This window comes from Euleptes europaea, chromosome 7, assembly GCF_029931775.1.
Source record: "Euleptes europaea isolate rEulEur1 chromosome 7, rEulEur1.hap1, whole genome shotgun sequence".
Lineage (NCBI taxonomy): Eukaryota > Metazoa > Chordata > Lepidosauria > Squamata > Sphaerodactylidae > Euleptes > Euleptes europaea.
This window is the reverse complement of record NC_079318.1, coordinates 85,363,978-85,378,419: the sequence shown is the minus strand read 5'-3', so window position 1 is coordinate 85,378,419 and position 14,442 is coordinate 85,363,978.

Sequence of the window (14,442 nt, the reverse complement as noted above, 5' to 3'; positions counted from 1 at the left end):
ACTTGTATCTTCCTTGATAGGTATGTAGAAATGGCTTGTTGGTCTGATTCACCAGCAATAAAGAGGACAAACATTGTTATTATTATCAATAATAATAATAATAATAAAGGCAACTCCTCTAGCATGATCAGATGGGCTCTTGACAACCTGGGAGTTTTTAAATTCCAGTCTGTGCCAATCCCCAAATCTTCACTGAGGTAATGCTGGACTCCCCCCTACCTTCCCAGGGAAATGATGCCCGCTTTGAAAGGGACCGCGCAGCTGTCAATTTCCCTCCTAGGCCTTACCAACCTTGTCAGCGCTATTGCTTTTGGCACAGGGAAGAACCCGTGCCTTCAAACCTCTATCCAGCACAAGCCGGGCTGCTTCACTGATGGGAATCCCCGCCTTTCCACTCTGCTCGTACCAAACGGGAAAAATGGCGCCCCAGTGATGGGTTTGTGTTCGTCTCGTCGGTCCCTTTTCAAGCGAGGAAGACCTGGGCACCGAGCATTGGGGAATAACGATGCTCGTCTCTGCAGTCTCTTACACATGGGTCAAGCGGTGTTAGAGAACAGCCCCGTCTCCCAGCTAGAGTTCCCAGGATTGATTGGAGGGAAGCCATGACTGTTAAATGGGTATGAAACAAATGTTTCCCGGGGAGTATGGCGTTGGGTCAAAGAACAGTAGAGATACTGCCCAAGTTACACTTGCGAGAGGCATGCAGCGTCGGGTAACGTTATGCTGGCTCCCCAACTGCCTTCGCACAACCAAAGTTTACCTTGGCCCAGCCCATCCAAACACAATCCTAAGCTTTGGCCAACCAACAGCATGCTATTCATACCCAATAACCCGCTGCCTCAGAGTGTCAGTTGAGTTCAGAACGCCGGTCTGTTTTGTGCATTTTGGCTCAAGAGCCGTTTGCCGTGTTTGTGAAACACAGAGGAGAAACAAGCCGTGTAGAAGCACTGCCTGGTGTTGAAAGGCACGAGCTGGTGTGAGTTTACAAAAGCCGTGGAGGAAACTTTGTTTTAGGCAAGATAATTTGATGCAGGATTGCCCTTTGCTACTAAATCTGATTCCATGAGGGCGAGATCTGGTACCTGATACCAGTCGGCCGCATCGCTGGAGTTGGAAATAAGTTGCTGAACTAAAGCCTAAGATCTTTTGTACATTAGAATGTCTCCAAATGCTGTGGGCACCGGTGGGAAACCTCTCCAAGTGTTGGCAAGTGTCAAGTAGGTGAAGAATGGGGGACCCTAACTAATGTCTTCAGACCTTGCAAGAGAAATGGGAGAGGAGGGTAGAGCTGAAAGAATTGGCAAATTTCAGACCTGAATACTTTTCTCAGGTCTAAATGTTAAAATTATCATTTCAGATATTCAGAATCTAAATTCTATAGGAAGAATTCCAAGGAAAGCAAAGTCCTTGTTTGGAAATAATAAAATTTCCAAGATGGAGCTTGGAATTCTTGCAACAGAGGTTTGATGAGATGTAATTCCTTCAAACTTTTGCAGGCAGGGGATAGGCAATTTGAAAATTCTACAACTGGACATTGAAGTGTGATTTCAATGGAATTGTGGAACTAAGATTTTAAATTATTGTTTTGGAACATCGACAAACGTTCACGTCTGTTGGCAACAAAAGATCATGTGTTGGAGGCGATTTGATATTTGCTCCAAATTTGTTATGTATCGAGGACCTTGCAACTGAATTTGAGACATGAAGTTGAAATCATCAAAAGATAGGTTCTCATGACACATGATATTCGCGTTATTGGAATACAATCTTTGGCCGTTTTTCTGAAATTTCAAATTGGAATGCCAGCTGATGGCAAAAGACTCCTTTCAGCTCTACACAACTGGGGTGAATCATTAGCATCCGCATTGGTTGGGAAAAGAGGCAAACACCAGTCATGTGATATCGGAAGCCATTGTTTAGAGGTATTGGCGTGTTTATGTAAAGGGGTGGGAACAAATATATCCAGGGAGGGAATTCCCAATGATCATACTGTGATAACAGCCTCATTGACATAAATTATATAGAGAATAGTATTATTATAATGCATTAAAACTAAGAAATGAATTTGGATTTATATTTAAATGAGGAGACATTATCAATATCCTAGCCAAACTGTAGTTTGCAGAAGTATTTTTAGCTGCTGGGATATCTATCTTTTTTTCCTCTTTTCTCTCTCTCTCTCTCACACACATATACTTTTAAAAATCTCCAGCGATGCAAAGGCTGCGACTGTTAATCTAAAACCCCTCTTGAATCAAATCAACAGCAACGAACATTTCAATCTTTAATTTTTTTGCCTTGATGAGGTACATTTACAAGCTTGGTTGTTTTGGTGTTTTGTTTTTAAATGGAGAGGGGGGAAAGATTAAAAAAATTAGAACATTTCTTTATAATTTAATATTCTATTTTAATAAATGCATTTATTACATGTAAATGTAGTAAGGAACTGGGCTAAATAAAAATACTTTTTATTAGGTAATTTATTATAAGGAAAAAAGGATATTTTATTTTATGATAAAGTGATCCTTAAAAAGATTAGAATGTTTAGAATATATGTAGGTTAAAAATACATTTGTATCCAGAGTATTGCTTAAAAAAGTGTTTTTAATATATGTTTTTCTTTTTTTCCTTCCTCTTGTGTGTGCGTGCGTGTATGTAAAAGTGGGTAGTTATGGTACGAATAGCCCTTCCCAAAAACAAAACAAAAAAACCTTATCACATATTTGTAGTGAAAAAAGGATTAAAAATAACAAATATTATGAATTGGACAGAAGAAATGCTACTTAAAAATCCATAATGTTTTAAAAATCATGACTGGACGAACACTTTTCTAGAAAGTATCCAAACTGTGTGAGTTTGATTTAAAAACTTGCTTTAACTGGCAAGAACTAACAATGTCTTAAGGATAGTTTCACTCTTCTAAGTCCTTTGAAGTCAACGGACTTGGAAGGGTATGACTTTACTTAAGATTGTTGGAGATTCATAAATGAAGATCTGAGTGGAGCAGGGTTGGTTTCATTGAATGAATCTACTTAAATATTATTTTCTGTTCCCATGTTTATAAAGGGAGAGCTTTGGGGACTTTGCAAGCCAGTTCTGAGAGATCTGCCTCAGAACTCTCTTCAGATCCAGCTGGGGATTCCCAGTATCAGTCTTTATGATAGGCAGACAGTTGACAGTAAGAGGCCTCTGTATTCGCCATCCCCACAAAGAAAGGACCTTCTTTTGGTCTTTTTCTGGCCAACAGAGCAGTATCCTTTGCTCCCTAAGACTCCAGCTTGGTTGTTCCAAGCTTCCAACTAACCTCCTTGAGGGTCTGTCTTCCTATGACCAGGAAGACTGTTGGTGGTCTTCATTGAGCTTCTTTTATGTCATGGACCCTCACTTGTTGACGCCCCTGCCACTTGCTCAGAAATACAGGATGTAGGATGAGAAAACCACACCAGCAGGAAAACACTGAGCGGAATACAATCGAAACTCTTGGTAATCGAAGCAAATGGCAACTAACCATCATCAGCGTGTAAATCCTCGGCGAGGTGATTCTCATTACTTAAAGAATGGCTGAGGAAAAATTTACTGTGTTTGTGCACCTGGTCCAAAACACCTAGAAAGTAAGAGGAGTGATAAAATTCCACTGTCATGAATTACCACTGGGTGTACGGCCACTGAATCTATGGCTCCTCACCCATCTTTAGAAATAAGGATCTATGGACATTTTGGACACCTTACTGTGGCCCAATTATTCGAGGTGTTAACAACAAGCCCCATAAGAAAGATTTGAGGCAATCAGCTGGTTTCTATAGCCCTAAAATAAAATACACACACATATATTTTAAAAAAATCTTTAAAATTCCTACAAGCATGAGACTAAGGATCCAGCTGAGAGCTTAATCGTGAAGAATGCTGGACACAGCTTCGGCGTACTACATATTAAGTACTTCCTTTTGGTATTTTGTCAAATGGGTTGTCCTCTTCAGAGGGCAAACCTACACTCTGTGCTGAAACTGAGTTTAGTCATCTACCTTCTACTCATGGACAGTCATTCTGTGATTGGAAGCTTGAAATCTCTAGCAGAGAATTAGGCTGCCTTGGAGAGTGGACTCTATGGCATTATAACCTGCTGTGGTCCCTCCACACCCCAAACCCTGCCCCCTCCAAATCTCGAGGGATTTCCTAACCCAACGTTGACAACCCTAGTCCCTTTTAACATTTCTGCAAGGCTGGGTCTTCTACATTTTAACAAAACATCCTTCAGAAAGAAAGTGTCCCTGCTCTGTTGGCCTTTGTTCAAAGAAGCATTTTTGTAGTTTTTAACCAAAAATTAAAACAAAGCAAAAAAAGAAAAGAAAAAAAGGAGTCCATGAGTATATTAAAAAAACTTTTTAAAAGTATAAAACTTTCTAATTATTTCCTATAATCCTATAGAAAAGAATAAAAATTAATAGTAGATGCTATCCATATTGTTGAGTAAAATATAAGAAAATTGACGATCCCCAGACAGAGCAGAATGTAAATTAAATTCATAACCAAGGTCAGGGTTTTTTATTATTATAATTAATTTCCCTTCTAACCCTATGCAGTTTTTTGAGGTCATTACTTAACTGAAGTTTGAACTACAGTTTACTAGACTTCCTGTCAATCAAAGCTGCAATGTTATTTTTTATAGAAGGGGGAAATTATGGGATCTAATGTGTATTTTTTAAAAAAAGAATAGGTTTGGATTTTTATGTTGATCTTCTAAAGAATATTCATCAAACACGCTAAGAGAGAAAAATAGGCTTTTGAAAGGTCCTTACCAACAGACCAATAAGCAAATAGGGGTGGGATTTTATTGCCCCTGTCCAATCATCTAAAAGACCAAGCCTCCCATAACTTTGTGCCCCTTCCCGAAAGTTGCATGAGACAATAACAAGTCTACCCAAGGCTGAAAAATAATATAACAATGCCTAGGGTCTTGAAATGTTTTTTCAGCTTAGCATAAACTTGACGTCTCAAACATTTAGTTAGCAAACTTCCAGGTACTAGCTGGAGATCTCCTGCTATTACAGCTTTTCTCCAGCCGATAGAGATCAGTTCCCCTGGAGAAAACGGCTGCTTTGGCAACTGGACTCTATGGCATTGAAGTCCCTCCCCTCCCCAAACCCCACCCTCCTCAGGCTCCGCCCCAAAAACCTCCCGCCGGCAGTGAAGAGGGGTCTGGCAACTCTAATGTTCGTGGCGGTTCAAAAATCTGGATATTCTCAGCTAGCTCAAAATCTTGTCCCCACCCCCAGCTTTGAGCCCAAATATTTTCCCCCTCTTAAAATATTCCAGTACTCTGATAACTCAAAATTCTTGGAGGTAAATAACTTATACCTAGCAAACAAACCAAATATACATAATCAGGACAGGCAAATATGGAATTTGGATTTGTGTGTGTGGTGTGTGTGTGTGGAGGGGGGATATAAAGGCACTCATTCTTAGAATACACAAATCAAACTGGGCAGTATTCAGTTTTCATGCAGTCTTAAGGGATGTGTAGATTAAAATCTTGAAGAGTACGAAGATCACAATTTTCAAGGGGCCGGAGAGCCTCTGGTTCAATATCGTTTGCCTCTGCAAAATGATAGCCATTCTGAGCCTTATTTCCTGAGGAACATCTTGCGCTGGGGATCATATCCTGGGGTCAGCAGCCTCTGCTGCACCAAAACCTTTTGATATTATAGGTCATTATTATAAAATCAAATGATAACATAGCTTAAAGTTTATAGGATACTATTAGAGTAATTTTGAAGTAAGCCTCTATGAAGTATAGAGTTGACTCCTGTCCCCCACCCCCAACCCTGTTGGGTTATTTTCTTATTCCACAATGAAGCTGTAAAACAATTCAAAAGTCTTGAATATTGGTGGACGCACCCAGAGGATCCAGAAGATGAGCTTCAGAGTCACTATGCTCCACGTGTGGAAATGTGGCTTCCTTTGGAGCACAGTTTTAGAGTGTGCAGGTGTGCCCAATTCAGATTCCATGAACATTTGACACTCATTTTGCCCCATTCTCAACTGTTTTCCCATGTTGCAATTCGGGGCTAGACCTTTCCCATCCTGATTTGAATCTCCAAGTAGGTTGATACAAATATAGATTTAAGTCCACTGAAGTCCTTCTGAGGATGTCAGTCATACGTACATCTTGAATACCTCCAGGTCTCTTTAAAAGAATTGCCTCTCTGTAAGTGAAAAATTTCCAGGTCCCAATGGATCCTTTGGAATGTCTAATCTTTCTATACAAGATTAGAATCCACTTTTGGGGATCAGAATCCAGTTTCAAACTGAATTAAAAATGGAATCTCCTTTGGTTTGTTCAGACAATTGGGGTTTATGGTCTAGAAAATAATAAAAAGAGATCAGCCATTTTACTATTTCATTGCTTTATTTTAGTTTGCTTGTTTTCTTTACCTCATTTTGGGTTTTTTTTTTTAATTGTTTGATACTTGAAACAGTAATGCCCTGGACTGAAACTCAGATGCACTTTATAGTTTACATCTACACTACAAATTTAAACTCTTTTGAAGCTAATTTAACTGCTGTGGCATTCGTCAAAGAACTCTGGGAATTTTTGCAAGGGTGCTGAGAATGCTGTTAGAATTCAGGCCTCCTTGCAGAACTACAGTTCCCATGATTCCTTGTGGATGGGGGGTTTAATGTAATAAGTAGACTGATTTAAGTTTGTAGAGCAGATGTTTTCTAATACTTGTACCAATCAGCAGATTCTAGCCTTGCTTTAGTCAGAGACGATGGCATAGATATTTGCTCGTTGATTTTGAGAGTTGGGAGAAACTGATTTAGTGGATGCTTAGCTTTTCAAGAAATATTTCTCGGGAAGGATGACTTTGAACACCGTGGGTCCACATTTGTTAGTACTTGTGTGACAATTAAAGGTACCTCTTTGAAATCAGTGACGCTAACTTCTGGTGTGTACAATCTGATGTCATTTCAGTTGCTATTGAAGTAAAGAGGAATTCAGGTATTACATTTTGTATCAGCATTTCAGATTTGGTTCCCATGGGAAAATGCAGATCTGTTGTGTGTTAATGGAATGGATCTGGGATGAAGGTAGAACATGAAATCCGCTGAAGTCAGAGGGATATCTTTTACTGAACGGGGTAGAATCAGGCTACCAATATATTGCACCTGGCATTAAAGGATTGTTGTAGAAGAAACTGGAGTGATTTCATTCTGTATAAACTAAATGAAGCCAGATTTTGGGAGAAACTGCTGATGCCTTTAAACTAGTGTGAAATCTTGTACTGGGCTAAATTAAAGCATGAACCTTTTTTCACCAAGGAAAACAATCTGAATCAAACACCTATAGCAAAACAAAAAACAAAAAACTGGAGCTGCACCATTGCAGTAAATGCTATGTATCCAGATTAGGGTTGCCAACCTCCAGGTACTATCTCCTGCTATTACAACTGATCCCCAGCCAATAGAGATCAGTTCGCCTGGAGAAAATGGCCGCTTTGGCAGTTGGACTCTATGGCATTGAAGTTCCCCCCCTCCCCAAACCCCGCCCTTCTCAGGCTCATCCCAAAAACCTCCCGCCGGTGGCGAAGAGGGACCTGGCAACCCTAATCCAGATCCACTCCAGTAGCAGAACCGCTTAATCGAAACGCATTCCTTAATCCATTTGTTATACTAAGAACCATTCTAGAATTGTTATACAAGTGGAAATAGATTTATCCGTATAAGTGAAAGAATGTATTTTACCTATCTATAGTTCTTCCATGATCCTTTTGCAACGGGGAGAGAGGAAAATACCTCAAGACAACAGTAAGGAATTTGCCACATGTGCAGATATCTAACTTAATTATGAAAGTGTGGTGACTGCATTGTTACTTAATTTTCTATTAAAACGGATCTGCGCTTTAAAAAAAACACAAAGCAAAATGATTTCATTGCCTTGGTGCTTTTCCATGTGCTCATAAATGAAAAGAATTGCAGTTACCTCTTTATCTAGTGAAATATGGGATTCCCCCTTCTGTTTCATTCAGCCATTTTGACTCTACAATTCAGCCACTCCAATGCATGCGCCGCATTATCTGCACACATTATCTGAACCCAGTTCTCTTACAAGGAGGGGAACATTGGGGATGTGCTTGCACTACAAACTCAGAACCAGTTTTTCGCTTTAGTACATTCCCCAGGTTTTCCTAAAGAGGGGGCATTAATCTGTCATTTCACTAGGGAAACCTGGGAAATATAGTTCCAAAAGGAGAGGCAAGGGCTCTATAATCAAGCATTTTCAGCGCCCTTGCCTAACTACAATTCCCAATGTTCTTTGGGAGAAGGGAAAGCCATGACAGTTAATGTAAGTTTGTAGCGTAGGTATAGCCTCAGCAATGGGAAAGGCTACACATACACATGGAGATGTTTCTTCAAAGAAGGAAGTCCATCTGTAGCTTTGAATCCTGACTGTGGCTTGAATAGGTATCCCCAAAGAAAGTTTCTGAGATCTCTTTCCTTCAGCTGGGTTCAGCAGTTTGCTCCATCACATTTTAGGGCCGTGTTTAGGGTTGCCAACCTCCAGGTGGTGGCTGGAGATCTCCCGCTATTACAACTGATCTAATCAGTCCCCCCGGAGAAAGTGGCCGCTTTGGCAATTGGACTTTATGGCATGGAAGTCCCTCCCCCCTCTAAAACCCACCTTCCTCAGGCTCCACCCCCAGAATCTCCAGGTATTTCCCAACCTGGAGCTGGCAACCCTAGCCATGTATCTAAAGGTTGCCGTGGATTTGTTTTCTTTTTTAAAAGATGGTGCTGAAATTTTTGTACTGATTTAATTTTTAAAAGATACACATTTCAGAAGCCAATCGCCTGTTGAATTCTCCGGCTGTTTCTCTCGTACTCTTAATGCCACGGACATTTCCAGCTCATTCCTCATTTTTACAAATTTCTTCGTTGGCATAGGAAATCAGTTGTCAGTCCTTGGAAGGAAGCTGACCCTATGTTCTGGTCCGGGTTTGGAGGGGTGGGTTTTGTTTTGTTTTCACTTACATTTTTTCCTCTCTTTTTCTCTGTCTGCAGAAGTCCATATGAGAGAGAGAGACAGACAGACAGAAGCTGAGAAATATTAACCCATACGTATAAAAATAAAAGGAAAAAAAGCTTACTAGTTAGACTCTGTCTGAGTTTCGGAGGCATATAGAAAAGAAGATTTTTAAAAAGTTAAAAAAAAAATAATGATGTTGCACAACTTGTAGGAAAACCAAGAAGGGAAAGGGTTATTGTATTAAATGTGCTAAATTACATTAAGAACTTAATTTTATTAAAGTATTATTACTTAAGAAACAACAATGTCTCGTGTTGATTGGTTGTCGGGGAAATCAGCATCCTCAGGGCTCTGTTTTCTTGTAATGATAAAATACTGCCAGTCATTTCAGCCTCCACAGCAGGTTCACAGTTCTAGATATACAACCCTCTCCACCAAACTAGCATGGGTGTAATTTGCACTTCAGGGGCACTACAGCTAAAATTCCAAAATTGTGTTGCTCCAATAGACTACTCCTTCACAGAAGCTCTTGGCACCTTGGGCTGCTCCTGTCCAATGTCAGAATGCCTCTGACCTTCTCCTCCCCCACCATAGTTAAATTGTGGAACTCCCTGCCCCAGGATGTGGTGATGGCTGCCAACTTGGAAGGCTTTAAGAGGGGAGTGGACATGTTCATGGAGGAGTGGGGTATTCATGGCTACTAGTAAAAATGGATACTAGTCATGATGCATCCCTATTCTCTCCAGGATCAGAGAAGCATGCCCATTATATTAGGTGCTGTAGAACACAGGCAGGATGGTGCTGCTGCAGTCATCTTGTTTGGGGGCTTCCTAGAGGCACCTGGTTGGCCACTGTGTGAACAGACTGCTGGACTTGATGGGCCTTGGTCTGATCCAGCATGGGCTTTCATATGTTCTTATTAGTATATGGTTGCTGGCTGCTTACAGACACAGCCAATGAGAATCTGCAAATGGTGTTTCTCTGCCTGGCCATTTGCCCCCACTAAGCCTCTGAGCATGCCAACATCCCCACAACCATCTTTGGGGGACAAAACCTCCAAGGCCCTTCATTGCATTCGGACATCCATCCCCCTCCCCAATCCCATATCCAGATTTGTGGCCTCCAGGTAAAGGTTCATAATTGACCACTTAGGTTTTGGAGAAACTTCTCGATTCTATGACAACATGATCCAAACAGTAACCTCGGGGGTGGGGTGGGCTGAGTCCCTGCCTTGCTGCCTCCAATCTGCTGTGGAGGAATGAGTCACTACAGACTCGAAAGATTAAAATATTAGTTCATCTTCTCATCTCCCCCCCTCCCCTTTTCAGTGCCTGCTGCTAAGCAGTTGCTGGGTAAAATGACATCACCGTTTGGCAGAAAGGCACGCAGAGGGCAGACGGTGGGCAGGCAGAGAGCACACGATTTACACTTCCCTGCTGCACTACGCCAGTTGGCTCAAGCCCGGGCAATCACAAATCTCCTTAGCATAAGGTCCCAGATGCAACCTCATTCTGCCCTTCAACCCCCAGGCCAGGCACCTTCTTTGCTCTCCTCACAGTAACAGGGATCTCTTCACACCTGCCATGTTCCTGAAGCTGATGCTCATACTCTGAACTACAAGGGAGTAAAATAGTTGTATCTAGCAGACCAAGGGGCTAGGGTTGCCAGCTTCCAGGTACTAGCTGGAGATCTCCTGCTATTACAACTGATCTCCAGCCGATAAGAGATCAGTTCCCCTGGAGAAAATGGCCGCTTTGGCAATTGGACTCTATGGCATTGAAGTCCCACCCATCCCCAAACCTCGCCCTCCTCAGGCTCTGCCCCAAAAATCTCCTGCTAATGGCGAAGAGGGACCTGGCAACCATAATCATGACTAGTACCCATTTTTACTGGTAGCCATGAATACCCCTCTCCTCCATGAACATGTTCATTGCCGCTTGGAAGGTGACGATGAATGTTCAAGCCCCATTTCCAGTCACCTGCAGAGAGTGCGCCATGTTTGTTTTCCTCCCTGAGGATAAGAGGGACTTCACTTGTCAAAAGTGTAAGCTGATAGGGCACTTAGAAGAGAAGGTTTGGAGTAGGGTTGCCAACCGCCAGGTACTAGCTGGAGATCTGCCATTACAACTGATCTCCAGCCGACAGAGATCAGTTCCCCTGGAGACAATGGCTGCTTTGGCAATTGGACTGTATGGCATTGGTCCCTCCCCAAACCCTGCTCTCCTCAGGCTTCGCCCCCAAAACCTCCTGCTGGTGGCAAAGAGGGACCTGGTAACCCTAGGCAGGGCCTTGTAGCAGCTGGCAGGTCAAGTCCTCAGGGAGGGAGCTTTGCTATGCCTCAGGGGCACAGCCTGAAGGATACGATTGCAAAGCCCTCGAGTCAGCCATAAAATAGCTCAGGGGTTCCCAACCTTTTTGAGCTTGCAGGCACCTTTGGGATTCTGACATAGCATGGTGGACACAGGGACAAAATGGCTGCTGCCGGAGGCGGAGTCTGCCATACAACAGCGGCGGCTGCTTACCTTCAGTCACACACTGCTGTGGCGGCAGCAGCTGCTGAAGCAACAATTTGTCCAAATCTGCATTCTGAGCAAATTTCCAACGGCCAGTCAGAAGCCTTGCGGGGCAAAAGGACTCACCTGGCCTTGCTCACTTTCCAAAAACACTTGGTGGGTGCCAGGAAAGGAGTCAGCGGGCATCATTGTGCCTATGGGCACCGTATTGGAGATTGCTGAAATCGCTTATTTCTTGCAATGCCTTTATTCTTTCCCATGGAGACCTTGAGAAGGAAGTTAAAGCCATGGAACTTAAGCTCCTAAGTCCATTTCACTAGGGTTGCCACCTGGCCACTTTTTCTACCAGTACAAGGTTTCCATCTTCTCGCCAGTTGCCAGATGAGGTTTTTTGTGTGTTTCATATAATGGTGGAATGTAATGGTTTGTTTCATACAATCTTTTAAACCATTTAGTGCCTTTAAAATCCAAGTAGTTTGCTGTGCTACGCCTTTAAGACCTTCACAGCATGAGGCTTGCAGTCAATTTTACCTTTCATTTTCAGCCCAGGCTCTTCTGTGCCTCCAAAGCAGCTTCTGTAAACACCGAGGCTGTCGTTAGCTGTCATTTCTGTTTCCTTTTACAACCCCCCCCCCGATATAACCTCAGCCAGAAAGAGTCAGAGACCTTTTGCACCTTAGATAAATTCATATTTTCAGTTGCTTCTGCCCTTTGACTGCTCAGCTTTGTCTCCGGGTACATGGGCTGTGCTGGTCGTTCCCACTGTTTTTGCCGCCTAGGTGGGTGTGTCCTAGGCTGGGCACCACCCCTTGTTAGATCCGTGGTGCCAAAAGTTCCAAACGTGAATCACACCACCACAAGCCTTTCACACCTCCAAAATTTCTACCATGGAACTCCTGTGGATTGCAGAGGATTCTGGGACATGTTCCATGGTACAGAGTCAACTCATACAGAGGCTGTTGGGTTGCCCCCTTGAGACATCAGAATAGGAAGCATGGCCTAGGACGCCCCCAACACTTCCTTGCATTCGACCATTGCTGCAGAGGATCCGTAGTGGAGGGCAGGCAGCCTTTCAGAGATGCTAGTCTAACCTTGCACTTTTTTTTAACAAAGGAACCCAAGGAAGCTTCCAAGGAACTTCTCTGGACCCTTACTTAGAAACAGAAGGGCTCAATGGTAGAGTGGCTGCTTTTCATAGAGAAAGCTTCCATCCCTTGCTGTCTCCAGTTACAGGATTTGAGGGCTCAGCTATTGGGAAATACCATTCTCGTGCCAAGATCCTGGAGAGTCAAATCAGAAGATACTGAGCGCAATCAATGGACCAAGGGGTCCGGCTCAGTAGATGGCAACCTTCATATGCTCCAGCAGGAAGGAAGGTCCGTTCCAAAGGGACATCTCAGCCCAGGTAACGTGTGAGAAATAGAACATTGGAGAGCACTGCTGAACTTTGGGTCTCCTCAGTGTAGAGTGTGCACTGCCTTTATGTCACATGGGTTGACAGGAACTCACGCTATGCTGGAGGACCTCATATCTGGAACCAGGGGAAGGCCCCAGGAACAAGTGTCAGAGCACATGCAGAAGATTTCAGCCCCCACCACCTCCAGCTACAAGGACCTTATGGGGCAGGTGTTAGGAATGACCTTTCTCTACCTGGGATTCTGGAGTGTTTCTGTCAGTAACAGGAGAACATTCTAGGCTAGGTGTGTCTGTGGTCTGGCTTGATATAAGGACTGTAGCTCACTGACAGAGCATCTGCTTGGCTGCAGGAGATCCCAGATCCAGTCCCTGGCATCTCCAGTTAACACATGGACATATGAAGCTGCCTTATACTGAATCAGCTGCCTTGGTCCATCAAAGTCAGTACTGCCTCCTCAGACTGGCAGTGGCTCAGCAAGTTCTCAGGCAGAGGTTTTTCACATCACCTACTGCTTGGTCCTTTGAACGGGAGATGCCACGGGAGATGCCAGGGATTGAACCTGGGACCTTCTGTATGCAAAGCAGATGGTCTACCGCTGAGCCATGGCCCCTCCCTAAAGGATCCCAGCGTACGATTTCTATATAAGAACCCTCTGGCTGAGATAGAGGAGACCATATGCACTTGTATTCCCAGCGATGTATTACGAGTTTGAAAACGTTATAAAAAATACTTTTCGCACTTTGTTTGGCCCCTTTAGCTGTGAAGACGTCTTCCAACCATTTATAAGCCGTGGTATCCAAAAACCCTTTTAAAGCGATGTTTTTTATAACGTTTTCAAACTCAATACATCGCTGGGAATACAAAGTGCGGTAACCCCCTGAATTAAGTGGACCAGTGGTCTGACATGGTATAAGAAGCTTAAAGACTTTAATAACCACATTCTCTTCTTTGGCTGCTTCTACATTCCTGCCCAAACTGCAGTGGTTCTTCTGTGGTTTCCACACATCATCATCATCATCTGGATGTCCCCCATCTGGGTTGTCCCTGGATCTGCCATTTCCCAGATCTATGCTGGTGTAATCGTCCCTGAAAGATTCTCCCCCAAAGCAGGACCAGGGAAGGAGCGGATTTCTGCACCTCTCCACCCATTTCTCCACTACCACCAGGTTTTTTAAAATTATCATTAGCAGTACATATATCACCATAGTGTTAAAGCGGTGTTGGTGGGAAATTGCAGCTGATTTATGGGAACTCAAAAGGCTCTTAAAGGCAAGAGACAAGCAGAGGTGGTTTGCCATTGCCTATCTCTGCATAGCAACCCTGGACTTCCTTGGTGGTCTTTCATCCAAGTACTAACCGGGGCTGACTCTGCTTAGCTTTCAAGAGCTGATAAGACTAGTCTGGGCCATCTAGGTCAGAGCGAAATATATAATTAAGTCTTGCAACTGATTTATGGCAACCCCTTATGGGGTCTTCAAGGTAGGAGG